Below are 11,880 nucleotides of genomic sequence, written 5' to 3'. Positions count from 1 at the left end.
AACCTTGGGCTTCTCTGTGTCCTTCCTTATAGAATCCAGTTTTAGCAAGAATCCTGCTAAGTCAGTAGAGCTAGAACATTCCCTTCCTCCTGATGTTTGCTCCTAGTAATTTTCCATCCGCTGCCCCCGACCCTGCTCCTTGGCTGTAAATCAGAACTGAGCCCGGTTCTACACCGAGCTCTCTTTCCCCTACTGCAATAGTTTTTAAAAAACAAAATTTATCTTCATCGCTTTAACATTTGTCCAGCTCTGGTTTTCTTTAAGTGTGACAAGAAAGGTGAGGAAGGGAGGGAGGGAAGGATGGGCCCCTGCACCACTTTGGGTGGCCCTGGGGAAGGCGGGGTGGGGGGGTGGGCATATTTAAGTCTAAACCACAATCTGAGCTCAGATCTGGACATTCTGGTCTTGAATTTTGCCTAAGCTGCCTTGTGATTTCAGGCGACCACAAGAGCATCTGTGATCTGAGATGCGTGGAACAGTCAGGAAGCTGAGAGTTTATCCAGCTGACACCCCTGCCTGCCCCCGCTCCCCTGACCCAGTGAAAGCACATTAAGTTGCTGTAGGAAGCCAAACTAGAACTCCATTTGATCCCACCCCATGAGTAAGACCTGCTTCATGCTGGTTCATTTTCCTCGAAGTGTCCTCTTGACTCCAGGATTCTTCTAGAAGGTCTTTTGCTCTCCCCCCCACACTGACTTCCCTCCAGCCTTCCTCTGGACCCTGGGTCTTCCTTCACACTGGGGCCCTGCCTGCCCTCCATTCCATCTGACAAATATTTATTAAGCAACAGCTGGGTGCCGGGGGGCAGAGCATGGGGAGGCACTGCGGAGTCAGGAAGGAACAGCAGAGACAAGAGACCTTCCTGGTGAAGGAGACATTTGGGTGGGAGCCAGACAAGAGACTTGATAAGCGAGTAAATATCTTTAGTATATCCCAGGGCAGTGAATGCAGTGGGGAAAAAGAAAGTAGTAACAGGGGGTTTGTGGTGGTTGTAAGTGAGGGAGGGGAGGGTGTCAGAGAAGGGCTTTCTGGGGAAGAGACATGGGAGGGGAGACTTGGAGGAGGTGAGGGAGGAGACTTGCAGATTTCTGGGAGGAGATAGTCTAGGCCCAGGAAATAGCCTGTGCAAAGGCCCTGAGGCAGGAATGTGCCTGGTGAGGAGGCCCAGGTTGCAGGAAGGAAGGAAGGGAAGAAAGGGGGGAGACAAGGGCAGAGGGGTGATGGAGGACTTGGGGTTTTGCTCTGAGTGAGGAGGTTGGCAGATAGAATGCCCCCCCCAAGATATCTACGTCCTAATCCCCAGAACTTGTGAATATGTTCCCTCACATGGCAAAAAGGACTTTTCAGATGTAATTAGGTTGTGAGGATCTTCAGACAGGGAGATAATCCTGATTATGGGGTGGGCCTTATCTAATAATACAAATCCTTAAAGGCAACAGGGGGAGGCAGAAAGGAGGTCAGAGAGATGCCACATGAGGACTCTCCCGGCGGGTTTCGAAGATGGTGGGAGAAGCCACAAGCCAATGAGTGCGGGCCACCGTTTCAGCTGACACCCGGCAAGAAAATGGGGACCTCGGGGCTACAACCCCAAGGAACTAAATTCTTCCAGCTGCTGAAAGAGATGAGGGCTCCTTCCCTAGAGCCCAGCCATCAGCTGATATCTCAGCCCAGGAAGACCTAGAGCAGACTCCAGGTTCCAGAACCTGAGATGATACAGGTGTGTGGTGGGAATTCCTGACGGCAGCACCAGGAAACCAATGCAAGGGGAGAGTTGGCTGAGTTCTGAGCAGAAGAGGGGCACAACCCAGCTCAGGTGTTCAGTGGCACCCCCGGGGGGCTGAGGGGGAACAGACCTCCGGGCGAGGCCGGGCTGCTGGGGGCCAGGGTGGAGGCGGCTGCAGGTCCAGGTCCAGGTGGGCGATGCAGGGCCAGACCAGGTGGGGCCGTGGAGGTGGGAGAAGTCCAAGGTTTGGATGTGAGTAAAGGACATTGAGAGAGAGACAGGAATCAAGTCAAGGATGACAGGAGGCTTCAGACCTGGGTACCTAGCGCCCCCAGTCCTCTCTAGCCCCCTACCCACCCCTTCAGGCGGTGGCACAGGCTGCCCTCTCCTCTGAGGCCCCGACTGCGCCCTGTGGCCTCTCGCTCCTGGCATTCGGCCTCCCCATTCTCAAGACAATAAGTCAGCTGCGGCTGGCAAGGGGCTGAGGCTGCCAGGGCCCTGACCCCGAGACAGGACTAGGAAGCTGCCTCCTCCCTCCCATCCGAGCCCAGCCAGACCAGCTCCCATTTCTCCCCTGGTCTACGCATCTCTCTCTCTCTCTGGAATTTTCATCGTCTTTATGGTAACCGAATTATCCCATCTCTGCCTCTTGCCAGGGGCTGCCCGCTCTGGCATGGGCGAGGACCGCCCAGGTCCCAGCTCGAGCTATTAAACCATCAATCACCTGTCACTGCCAACTCCCCTGCACCTGGGACCCTCTGCTGGCTGGGCTGTGAGCCCCGTGACCAGAGGCAACTCAGATACAGACCTGGAGGCCTCTGGACCCTGAAGGGTGGGGCCTCTGAAGAAAGTCATAGGCCTTACTCACCTGGATCCTGGGAAAGCCGTCCTGGGTTCAGATCCACCAGCTGCCTCTTGCCAACCTGGGCAAACCACTTCATCTCTCTGTGGCTCAGTTTCCCTACCCGGGAAATAGAGATGATAACCTTTTTTAAAAAGTTTTTTTTAAAGATTTTATTTATTTATTTGACAGATCACAAGTAGGCAGAGAGGCAGGCAGAGAAAGAGAAGAGGAAGCAGGCTCCCTGCTGAGCAGAAAGCCCAATGCCAGGCTTGATCCCAGGACCCTGAGATCATGACCCGAGCGGAAGGCAGCAGCTTAACCCACTGAGCCACCCAGGCGCCCCTTTTTTTGTTTTGTTTTGTTTTGTTTTTTTTTAATTTTATTTATTTATTTGACAGACAGAGATCACAAGTAGGCAGAGGTAGGCAGAGAGAGAGGAGGAAGCAGGCTCCTGGCCAAGCAGAGAGCCCGATGCGGGGCTCGATCCCAGGACCCTGGGATCATGACCTGAGCCGAAGGCAGAGGCTTTAACCCACTGAGCCACCCAGGTGCCCCTTGTTTTTGTTTTTTAAGTATTCTCTCCACCCAGCCCGGGGCTTGAACTCACAATGCCGAGATCGAGAGTCCCTCAATCCACCAACTGAGCCAGGCATCCACAAGAGGTAATAATATTTTTGTTGTCATTGCTGTTTACTGTGAGGATTACGTGAGTGAGTATGATGGTAGGATCTGGCACCTAAGAAGTCCTTTCTAGGGTTTGTTGCTGTGATCGCTGTCCTGCTCCTAGCATTCTCCGGGCATCTTCAACTGCTGATAGACATCTAAGACTTCGGACTCCTGGGTGGCTCAGTGGGTTAAGTGCCTGCCTTTGGCTCAGATCATGATAGCAGGGTTCCAGGATTGAGTGTCACAATCGGGCTCCTTGCTCAGCGGGGAGCCTGCTTCTCCCTCTGCCTGCCGCTCCCCCTCCTTGTGCTCCCTCTCTCTCTGATAAAATCTTAAAAAAATTTTAAAAAGCCTCTCGCAGAATCTTAACTACTGCTGAGCACCCCACGTTTAGTGTTACTCATTTCGGATAATAAGGCTCAATGCTTTGCACTGGCTGTTCCCTCTGCCTGGAATTCTCCACCACGTGCCACGTGACTCCTCTTTATCTGCTTCAGAGCTTGGTTCACAATTCCCCTCCTCAGTGAGGTCACCCAGTTAAACTTGCTCGAGGTGTCCTTGCCGGCCTCCACCACCCATATTATTGCTTGCACAGTGCGCATGTGCGGCCACCCAAGGCCCAGTAGGCGGTACTTGCTGGGTCTGTCCGTCCACCCCACTGGAGCGTCAGTCCTAGGGCAGGAGTGTATTCCTCCACCACCACGCACAGCCGCTGGTGGAAAGTAAATGCTTGGTAAATATTTGTTGAGTAAATGAATGCATTCCGAGGCTGCTCTCCTCTGGGCTTGTCAGCAATTCTGGGCTTTTGGGTGGTACAGGAGATGTGATCAGTCCTGTGCAGGGCCCCAGCTGGTCTTCCCTCATCTTTATATGGATCTATTTTTCTTTCTTCCTTTACTTCATTCCTTCCTCCCACCCTCCCTCCCTTTTTTTTTCCGAGGTGACGCTTACCTAACATAAAATCGACCATGTTAAAGATTACACTTCAATGACATTTAGTACCTTCACAGTGTTGTGCGGCCACCAACTCTACCTGGTTCCAGAACATTCTCATCACCCCAAAAAGAAACCTGTACCCATTAAGTCACTCCACAGTTTTCCCTGTCCCCCCAGCCTCTGGCGACCACCAGTCTGCTTTCTGTGTCCATGAATTTACTTATTCTGGACATTTCACGTCAAAGGCATCATGTGTGATCTTTTGTGTCTGGCTTCTTTGAGCATGACGTTTTCAAGTTTCATGCACACTGGAGCATATGCCAGTATCAGAGTACTCCTTTTTAGGGCTTAATAGTATTCCAATGTACAGATGGACTACATTTGCTCATCCATTATCTTCTGATGGACATCTGGGTTGTTTCCACCTTTTCTGTGGATCCTTAAAAGTCACCTTTTCCTCTGGGTCAATGAAGGGTGTGGTGAGGGGGAACAGAGGAAGGACATCAGCCCTTGCTCTGGCTTCTGTCTGGCGCTCTTGTGCAGTGAGCACCCTGCACAGCTGTTCATGGCAGCCCTGCTGGTGCCCATCCTTCCCAACCAGCTCAAAGATCAAGAAGCCAGGAGCTGCACCTCCTTACCTAGGCTTTCAGACTGCCAATCCCCAAGCTCAATGGTCTGCTTACCCCTGTGGAAGATCTGCCTGGGAATTGGGCCACTCTGGCTGGGACTCCAAGCCCCCTCCATCCTCGTGCCCCTGGCGGGGCCTCCCTTGCCTCTCCAGGCTCTGGGGACTCTCGTGCTCCAGAGCCCCTCCCCCTGTCCCTCCTCTGCAGGGTCTCCACTCAGCCTGGAGTCCCACACCCGCCGACTTCTCCCAACCTTCTCTCTGTGTCTCCAGCACCGTGGCTATTTTTATTTTCCCTTCTTATTAAATTTCCAACTTCTGCAAACACCATGGCCCCTGCCTGGCCGCCCCCCCCCCCCCCGCTTTCCCTTGGAGCGGATTTGATTCACTTGCGTTTTATTAACAGATTAAAAAAAAAAAGCACGCAGCTGCCACCACACTGTGCCTTCTCTGCTTTCTTGGAGGTTTAGAGAAGCTAGAGGGAGGAAAAGCGGGCTGCAGGGTCCCTCTGGGAGTTTAAATCCACCCTCCTCCCCGCACCCCAGCATATGTAGACCTTTCCATCTCAGCCTGAAGGCTGGGGGTGTGGGGGAGGGGCTGGGCAGTGAGGCTGGGCCGTTTTCTGAGTTGGAGGGATAATCTGAGGGGTGTCAGGCCCATGTGATTCCCCCAGCCAGCACCACAAGGTGGAATCCGAAATGTAAAAAAAAAAAAAAAAAAAAAAAATCCTATGGAGGCCCCGCCCCCACAGACAGTGGGTGGGGACCTGGCCGCCGCCCAGGTGGTCCTGCGAAATCCGGGCTTAGATTTGGAAGCTTCTCCGCCAGAGCTGGGATTGCCTCCCCCCATTTTCTTTTCGGATAGCTGGCGGGGAGTGGGGAGCAGACACAGAAGGTTCCAGGCTCCCTGACACCACCTACTCTGGCAGAGCTCCCTCAGCTTTTCCTCCCCAGGAGATTCTGATCCCAGTCTCCTCCTCCCCACCCCCTGCCTCCCAGAGCTGAGAGCCCGAATTGCTTCTTCATGCCCCCGGGGTGTTCCCCCCCCAAAAAAATTCTTTGTGGCAGTCACTATGGCAACCAAGAACCCAGCTGCACTTTATTTCCTCAGGATACAGGATGGGGGATGGGGAAGTAGATAGGTGGGTTCAACTGGGACTTTCCTACCCTCTTCTTTCCCCTTAGATGGGTGGCTTCAACTGGGACTTTCCTTCCGTCTTCTTTTCCCTTCTTCTGACCCTCCTCCTCCACAGGGTCTGGTCCAGCCTTGGTCCACAGAGATTAGGCTGCCTGCCCAGCTGCCCTTCCTGGCTTGATGGGCAGCAACTCCCCACAGGGCCCCTCATCCATCTGAGGAAGGTTCTTCATCTGGCCAGAGTGCTAAGGTTAAATGATGCCCTGGATCCCAGTGGAATTTCTTTCCCCTTCTTTTTTCTCTTCCCTCTTCCTCTCCAATCCCATAATCAGGGTAGGCTGGAATGGTTGGGCAGGTTGGACACTGCACAAGGGGGCACAGAGTGAGCTCAAGCCATGCTGTGAGTGCCCCTTTCTCCTTTGCTCAGGGGTACCCTACAGACTAACCTCTGTCCTGCTGTAGCTGACACCGACTCTTGGTTCACTCTAAAGAGAGCCAACTATTTCGGTAACAAATTTCAGTTCCAGTCACACCCCAGAGCAGAGGAAGAAGGCAAGCCATGTCAGAAAGTTAAGGTTTTTGAACAGTATAAGCTACAGGTCTGTTGAGACCTGAAGAGAGCAAACCTGGGCAAGAGAAATTCTAGAGGGGCTACAGCTGGAGTCAAGAACCCTAGAATGCCTTGGGATTAACCAGAGAGGGACAGGGAGTGATTATCCAAATTTGCAAAGAAGTAACAGAACTGGTGTAGAATGACTGCCACAAGGATCCAGCTCGATGTCCTCACTGTCTACACTCTGTGCCTCAGCACTGAGTAGCTCCTGCCATCAGGAGGTGGGGCCTATTTCTGTACCCCTCAAATCTGGGCTAGTCTTGTGATTGATCTGCTTTGGTCCATCCAATGCAACAGAAGTGCCCAGGCACTTCTGAATCTGGGGCTCAGGAGATGCTGCTTGGTTCTGCTCACTGAAAACCCTGCCTCTGTCACCAGACGCAAGCCCAGGCTAGCTGGTGGAAGGGTGAGGGACATCAAGGAGATAGCCCTGTCCTCCCAGCTGAAGCCATCCTAGACCAACATATGGCCAGTTGAGCCCCAAACATGTGACAGAGTCCTTCCCAGACCCATAGCTGACCAAAGACTCATGGATGAGTCCAGCCAAGACCAGAAATGTCCCACTGATCCGTAGACAGTGGAGCTGTCATTAAGGCTGACTGGCTAAGCCACGGGACCCGGGGTTGTTTGTTACACAGTGTAAGGAGTGATAGGTAACCGACACAGAGCCTGATAGACGCATGGGTGCATTAGGCATAACTTGCCCTTCCTCACAGAACTGGACTCAGATCTTCCAGCCCTGGATATGGTTACTATTTCCTTCCTTCCTTACAAAGGAAGGAAGTTCCTTCCTTCAGTTTCTGATCTCTTGCCACACCCATCCACTTTCCCACTCTCATTTCCTTTAGCCACATCAGATGAGCCTCACACCCTCCAAGCTTGGACCCACACACAGGTCAGGTCTCTCCCTGCTGTGACGTGCTGGCCCCCCCCCCGAACTTCCTCCCCTATATCTTCACGTGGGTCCCTCCCTCACCTTCTATGTCCCAGCTCACATGTCCCTTCCTTTAAGAGGCCACTCCTACCTCAGACAGGCATGCCTCCCTCTGGCGCCTCATAACTCCTTCCTCTAATTTTTGTGGTTGTTATGGCATTTACCACTACCTGAAACAGTCTCCTTCCCTTCCTTGTCTCACTTCCCCAGACCCCTCCCCCTGCTTCCCAGGGTCACCTCCCAAATAAACTACACCTGCTCTCAAACCCTTGTCTCGGGTCCGCTTCTGGAGGGAACCCAACCAAAGACAGTTAGGGAAGATTCTAGATTTGGGACAAGGACACTCGGTGGTGCTGGGTCCTTCTGTTGCTCCCACCAGGAGCCCCTCGTGTCCAGCTGTGCCACATTTAGGGATGTTAAGGTTGACCCGGGGCTTCAGATGGGGGCAAAAAAACCTTCCACCAAAATACTCATCTGCCTTTTCCCCAGTGATTTCACCATCCATGGATGAGTGTGTCCCAGATCCATGATTTCATTACCGGTTGCAAAATAGCACTATTCCCAGTCTGTCAGGGCGTTTTCTCATTTATACACCTGTCTCCTCCACCAGGCTGGGAACCTCCTGATGCTAGTGATAGAGCTACTTCAGTACCGAGGAAACGTTTGCTGAAAGTACTTGAATTCTGGAGCTGGAAACCATTGGGAAAAAAAATCAAACAAACAGGTATTAGTCTTCCAGGGAAAAGAAACCTGGCACCACTCCTCTTGCTTCTGGGATCAAAGACGGTCTGGCTCCAGCCTCCTCTGGACCCCAGGCTTGGCCTCCCCCCACCTCCATCACTCCCATCATCTGATGGATTCTGGAACCGCTGGGAGCTTAGAGAAGAAGAAAGATCATCTGTCTAAAGGCATCAACATCGCTTGCCTTTAAATTTTTTTTTTTATTTTAAACCTTCCCACAATTCAAATGTTTCTCTTATTATCTTCTGCCGAGGGAAAAAATTAATAACACGGCGCAATATAAAACACTAAATTAAAGGCATTTTGGAACCAGCAATTATTTCATAAGCTTCTCTTTTATTGCCGCGCTAATGTGCCTAATTGCTGTCTTAATGAGGACATTAATTTCTAGCTAATGTGATGTTATTATAGAAATTGCAGTCAATCTCTTAAAAAAGGGGAAAGTGCTAGAAAGCTGTCCCACGAGGCAGGGGTTCTGGTCACCCTGGGGCTGAGGGGCAAATGAGAGGGGAGGGAATGGCACTGGAGCCCAGGCTGGGACAGGAGCAGCGAGGAGCCAGGAAAGGGGGAAAGCAGGGGGAGCCTTGCAAGTAGTGGGCAGCCTGGGGAGGCTCCGGTCAGAGAACCAGCTGTTCTAGGGACCTAGGAGGTGGGACCCAATAGGGAACAGCAGTAAAACTGTTTAGAACAACAGTAAAACCTAACACCAGGGGCAGGCACTGTTGGAGCGTCTTATTTATATCTTCATCCTTGCCATAACCCTATGAAATCAATAGCATTGTTAGTCCCATTTTATTGATGGGGAAACTGAAATACAGAGAGGTGGACTGACTTACCCAAGGTCACACAGCTAGCAAACGGTGAAGGTGGGATTGGAACCCAGCCTGTCCAGCTTAGCCATTGAGCTGAGCTGCTTTTTGGCCAGTGTCCACCACTATCCATGATAATAATCTCAAACACTTGAGAGTTTATTAAGTGCCAGCCCTGTACCATGTCTCTCATATGTCATCTCAGGGTGGGCTCCTCTGAGAAGAAGAGGGGCAGGTCAAGCTACATCTGAGCTCTCCCTGATAGAAAAGGGAGGACAAGGCTCAAGGCTGACTGCACCCCCCCACACACACACATATGGGAGCAGGAGATCTGGTGTAGGAGAGGGAATTCAGGGCCAGGGAGGGGAACTGTCTTTGCCCCGACTCATACCTCTGGCAAGTTACCACCAAGGGTCAGAGTGGGCTGTGAAGGCAACTGGTCTGGGTTAGAATTCTAGCTTTCTCACTTCCTGTGTGACATTGGCTGTGTGGCTGGCGCTCTCTGTGGCTGGCCCCCTCAGTTCCTCAACTATAGATCAGGGATAACAATGGAACCTATCTCAGAGGGCCGTTTCAGAGGATTAAGCAAGCTCAAATGATATATTAGTCAGAATCAGTACACCTCAGTGGCTGTGACAAGCAATCCCCAAACCCCATGGCTTAATATGCTACAGACTTATTTCTCACTGACATGGTGCGTAGCTCTGCTCGGCTTGGAAACCCAGTCTCCCTCTGTTCCGTGGTGCCACCTACTCTAGGGCCTCCGAGCCCTCGGGAGGATGCTCTCTGACCAGCCAGGAGATGAGAGAGCAAGAGACAGTGCACGGAGGGAGGAAGAGGGGGAGTCTGGGAAGCCTTGTCTAGACTATTTCAACCCACACTCAATAGAAGCAGATCAGGAAAGATGGGGAATGGGTGTGAGACCAAAAAACACAACCAACCACTTCTAAATTCCAACAGCTACTTACAGGAAAAGCAAAAGGAGAAGCCCCATGAGGCCCACATCCCACACTCCAAAAAAAAAAAAAAAAAAAAAAGATAACCTCGAAACCAAAGGGACCTGATTTGATGTAGCTCAAGCCTTTGCAAGTGTGGCTTATGGAGAATTGCCAGGCACCATGATAGAAGCGGTCCCCTTCACACCTTTTTATTTTATTTATAAAACTGACTTTCCGGGGGCACCTGGGTGGCTCAGTGGGTTAAGCCACTGCCTTCGGCTCAGGTCATGATCTCAGGGTCCTGGGATCGAGTCCCGCATCAGGCTCTCTGCTCGGCAGGGAGCCTGCTTCCCTCTCTCTCTCTCTCTCTGCCTGCCTCTCTGTCTACTTGTGATCTCTCTCTGTCAAATAAATAAATAAAATCTTAAAAAAAAAAAAACAAAAAAAAAACCTGACTTTCCTTTGTTTGAAATTTAAAGCAAGCCACTCACAAAGGAGACTTCTCTGACTTCTCTTATATGTATACAGTGAAAGAGATTTATTTTAAGAAATTGACTTTTGCAGTTATGGAGGCTGGCAAATCCTATATCTGCAGAGTTGGCCAGAAGGCAGGAGACCCAGGGAAGAGCTGCAGTTTGAGTCCAAAGGCAGTATGCTGGCAGAACTCCTTGCTTGGGGACATCAGTCTTTGTTCTCTTGAGGCCTTCACCTGATTGGATAAGGCCCACCCACATGATGGAAGGTAGCCTGCTTTCCTCAAAGCCCACTGATTTAAACCTTAATCTCACCCAAAAAAGTTCTGTCTCAGAAACTTCTCAAATAATGTTTGACCAAATATCTGGGCACCATGGCCCAGCCAAGTTGATGTAAAATCCAACTGTCACATCTGCTCAAGTCCAAACTCTTGTTTTCTATTACAGTAAAGCAAATATGGTTGGTGCTATTTCTACATTCCTTAGCGCATACACCCCCATGTCTCTCTGCCTGAGGCTTTTTTTTTTTTTAAAGAATTTATTTATTTGACAGAGAGAGATCACAAGTAGGCAGAGAGGCAGGCAGAGAGAGAGAGAGGAGGAAGCAGGCTCCCCACTGAGCAAAGAGCCCGAAGCGGGACTGATCCCAGGACCCTGAGATCATGACCCAAGCCGAAGGCAGAGGCTTTAACCCACTGAGCCACCCAGGCACCCCTGCCTGAGGCTTTTATACAAGCATATGGGGTCTGCAGGCAGGAAGTGCTGGGAGCGGACACTTCCAAGAGTGACCGTCCTCAACAAGAGACAGAATTTTGAAGGATAAGTACCCCAGCTCTCCCCTCTGGGGAGCGGACTCTGAAGTATGTGCTCTTTGCTGCCTCCTGGAGGTCATCAGCGGAACTGCATTCCAGTTACCACATTGGGAACCGGCTCAAGAATATATGCTTCCCTTTTACTGCCTCACTACCTGTGTTTCTTGGAATCACCTTGCAGATTAAACTGCTTGCATCTAAATCCCTGTCTTAGGGCCTGCTTAGGGGGAAACCAGCTTATGGAATTCCCTCTTTAACCTCTTTCCCATCTCTACAGCAACAAAGCATCAGTGGGTAGGAGAATTTCTTTTCGCAATACACACTCGTGATCAAATGAAACGAATGCAAGCCCTGTCAAAGGGAGAGCATGTCGAGTTGAGTCCCTCTCCGGGCTGCTCCTCTTTCGGCCTCCATATAGCCCTGCTAAGACCTACTTGGTGTATCCGCCCTGACGTTTTGTATTCACACTCCAGAATCCTCTGCCTTTCACAAACGGGGATCATTGCAGAGGCACTGTTCCACATTTGCCTTTTCTTCAGTTAATTATATAGCTTGGACACCCTCCCCAAATCGGCACATCCAGACCCGCCTCATTCTGCTTAATGACTGCAGAGTATTGGAAGATGGGCTTT

The 11,880-nt window shown here is 51.2% G+C and overlaps 1 long non-coding RNA gene across 1 annotated transcript; it reads left to right on the top strand.

Moving 5' to 3' along the window:
* The first annotated feature begins 5,916 nt into the window (after positions 1-5,916).
* On the top strand, positions 5,917-8,523 carry LOC125092460 (uncharacterized). The gene is made up of 3 exons (XR_007124971.1): positions 5,917-5,935; positions 6,261-6,328; positions 8,215-8,523. It is a non-coding gene; the product is annotated as an uncharacterized LOC125092460 (long non-coding RNA).
* Positions 8,524-11,880: the final 3,357 nt, after the last annotated feature.

Source organism: Lutra lutra, chromosome 1 (assembly GCF_902655055.1).
Source record: "Lutra lutra chromosome 1, mLutLut1.2, whole genome shotgun sequence".
NCBI lineage: Eukaryota > Metazoa > Chordata > Mammalia > Carnivora > Mustelidae > Lutra > Lutra lutra.
Note: the sequence above shows the minus strand (reverse complement) of the source record. Positions and strands in the feature narration are given on the sequence as shown.